At 43.3% G+C, this 3577-nt stretch overlaps 1 protein-coding gene across 1 annotated transcript in view; it reads left to right on the top strand.

The window, feature by feature from the left end:
• PCNX2 (pecanex homolog 2) overlaps positions 1 to 3577 on the top strand; it is a 170071-nt gene that overhangs the window by 70527 nt on the left and 95967 nt on the right. The gene's annotated exons all lie outside the window — the stretch shown is intronic.

Here is a 3577-nt window from a genome sequence, read left to right as displayed (position 1 = left end):
CGGACGTGTGCTCCTTGCCAAGCAGCACTGAGCTTGCAACCGCGCGGCGTTTTCGGGCAGTTAGCGGTGTGGGGACTGCGAGCTCCCCCAGCGAGGACCCGTGTGGCTCTGCCACGGTCTCTGCAGCGTCGCCGGCGCCCAGCGCGTTCCAGGGACTCAGACGACTTTTCCTGCTCTGCCATTTCAGTTCAGTGTGCCCGTACGATAGCACGTTTAAAAATCCACACTCTGCCCCCGCGCCACTGAGCCGCTGAGCGTGGTCGCGATTCAAGCCAAAGCGTTGAGGCTCGTCACCACGAGGGACACAAAACACGAGTCGCTTGCTGTGAATGGGGGCGGGGTTCATTAACTTCAAAAGCGGAGGTAGGTTTCGAAGCAGGGTGAGAAGCGAAGCTTCTAGGCTGATGAGGTGGCTGCGGATAAAGAAGGAAGACACTTGACATTCGAGCATCATATCCTGGGAGACTCACGGGGACAAGTCACCGACATTACCAGATCAGTTTCTGTGAAGCCGCAGGGCCTGAAATGTACCCAAACGTTTTCCCCTCTGAGAAAACCCGTCTCCCCCACATGTCCCTCACTTTCACGACTGACGAGATGCTTTCCGATGTATCGTAGTAAAAACAATTACGAGTTACCATGAAATGCGAGCAGAAATTGGCCCGGCAGACGCTGATAGCGTTCATTAGCGTAATTAGGTGTGATGGGGTCGGCGTCATCGCCTGACTCTGTCACCACACGCTCTGAAACGCTCCGTACACGGTGCAGCACGTACCTTGCAGGAGGTTTAATACGATGTATGTTCACTTCTGTGAAAAGCCTTCTGGTCTAATTATAATATTTTAATGGGGCTGCGAGATCCAGCTTTTCCAGTTTGACACGAAATACCTTTGGCGCCATCGTGCAAACATTTCCCTCCTCGTCTCTGATTTCCTGTCTCTGTTTCTCTCGGGCCCTCTCACATTCTCTCGCTTTCTGTCTTTTCTTACATTTTAGTTTGGATGAGAAGTCCCTAGGGAGCCTCGTTAGCCACTTTCCCATCCTAGTCTGTGACAGGGCCTGGGGATCTGTATATTTACAAGACTGTCCACCTGGGCAATTTTGTTCAAGCGACCCATGGACTGCTTTAAGGGACATTGATCTAGAAATAGATACCTACAGCTCTGCCAGTGGCTGGATACATTTCCGTATGAGCAACGAGCAACGTTAAGTCACGTACACAAAGCTCGTTACCAAAATTCAGTAGTTAAGACGAATACGAACTTTGCACCGGTCGTTTGCGGGTTGGTCTGTTTCCGTTGGCCTCCTCGGCCTCGTCTTTAGCTTTTATCCTCAGGCACCTTGGGCGTTTTCAGTACTCATCACATCCGGATTTGTTACTTCATTGTATCTATTCTTCTAGAGACCAAAAAACAAACAAAACTTTCATTTTTATCTGTACAATTCAAACGGTTTCTTTCGAAACATTGGCTGTATCGATCATCTAGATACAATGTCTAAATCTGCCGGGTGTGTAGAGTTGGGCTTCTTACTCTTCTTAAGCTTCTTTTTAGTATTGGATTATGAAGCGTTACATAAAATGCCACAGTGGGTTTAAAATGCTCCATATACCGAGAGCTGATATATTTATTAGTTAAGCATTCATGGACTCACCATTAAAATAGGGAACAGAACAATATTATTGGCTATTGTTCTAGAAATTCTGCTTCGCTTGCGTCCCGAAAGAGAAACGTAGATTACATTATTGTGTTCATATAGAATGCAGAGGAAAGTTTATTAAAATCAACTATGATTAATAGGAGAATTCCTGAATGCCGCTAGAGACAAGAAAATGTACAAAAGTAGGAACATTCGAACGCATCAAAAATCACTTTAGAAAATATAATGAAAACATGATCCAACTCACGAGAGCAAAAACATATATGAATTGATAACACGAATGATTTTAAGTAGTGTCGTAAATAAAGAATGTAAATGAATGTAAATAAAATGTAAATGAAGTTTTGAATAAGTGGTAATACATAGACATAACCTGATTTTGGATAGGAACGCTGAGATTTATTAAATGTCAGTTCTTTCTAATAAATTTATAGGTTTACTATAGTTCGAAATAGCTACGAAAGAATTTTATTTACAACCCGGGGAAATGATTCTAAGGTTCATTTACAAGAATGGCTGTTGGTAGCTTAAAAAAATCTGTAAAAGAGGAATAAGAAAGAGGAATTTAGCACTTTGAGATTTAAGAGTATATTATAAAGATTGAACAATCGAAAAATATATGAGACTCATCCAAGATTAGAGAATGAAATTAGTGAAGCAGTAAAATACAGAAAGGAAACGGATTATTTATATGAATTTATCATGTAAACGTTAAATGTCATAATCAAGAACTGATTATTCAGTACATGGCGTCGAGATAATCGTTTAGCTCAACAATAGTGGGAAGGAGAAAAGGATTTTATGTGCTAATCCCTTGCCAGACACCGTGGCGAGTGACAGAGAGAAAGATCAAATGAGACTTTTCGTTTCTGATGTTATGGCAGGCTAAATTATTGTAGCCAAACTCGATGCTGATTAAAACTAAAATTCTGAATAAAATTTTTAACAAGTCCTTTTAAAATGTGACCCAAAATTGACAGAATAATAAAGAGTTATCAGGTTAAACTTTAAGTGACCGGGGAGCCTGGAGGAAGCACGGCAGGAAGCTGCTTTTGCCTCAAGGACGTCTGTCCGACGGGACCTCGAGCTTCCGTTTTCAGCCCAGGCTTTGCCAAGGCGGGGTGTCCAGTGGCAGACCATCCACCCTCCAAGCTGGGGCAGTGCAGGGCCCACTCTCAGTGGGAGGACGAGCCAGTGGACATCAGCCCCGTGCCCCTCGGTGCCAGGGGCGGGGGGATGCAAGCAAACTCACCTCAGTGGTGAGCGTCAAATCGACAGAATAATCCTTGAGGTCCTGTAGCTTTCCATGGACTTACAGTGTCCACTGTAATGTCCGAGCGGCACAGACATTTATGAACATAGTTTAAAGCAGCCTCCAACTGGAAATGCCTCGCGGCAGAAGCAAACATGAGTCCCTTCTAGAAGACTCTGTCCTCCTAGGCCTCCCAGTGTCCCCAGAGCCAGTTTTCTAAGGAAAATGAGCAGTTTACAATGAAAAGTTTAAAGCTATACAAGGAAACAAGGAACCAGCGGAAACCAATCTGCAAATACTTCAGATACTGGGACTATCAGACACTTACTTTAGACCAGCTATACTTACTGCATTGAAAGAAAGAAAAGGGTTAAAAATTTAGAGACAATAGAAAGTGTGTAAAATAATCCGGCACGTTTAAAAGAGAACCAAAGAGAGCTTTTAAACAAAAACCAAATGAAAACAAAGAAGTAATTGAAGTTAAAACACACACACACACACACACACACACACACACACACACACGGCAGATTAGACACCCCGAAGAGAGAATTAGTGAACTCAAACATAAGGACAGAAGTGTCTAGCCCTGGTAGACAAAAAATTAGGAAATGTGAAAGAGAGAGGAAGAAATGTGAAGGAGGAGGAAAATCTAACATGTATTTA

The sequence above is a fragment of the Pteropus alecto genome, unplaced genomic scaffold, assembly GCF_000325575.1.
Source record: "Pteropus alecto unplaced genomic scaffold, ASM32557v1 scaffold189, whole genome shotgun sequence".
Taxonomy (NCBI): domain Eukaryota; kingdom Metazoa; phylum Chordata; class Mammalia; order Chiroptera; family Pteropodidae; genus Pteropus; species Pteropus alecto.
Note: the sequence above shows the minus strand (reverse complement) of the source record. Positions and strands in the feature narration are given on the sequence as shown.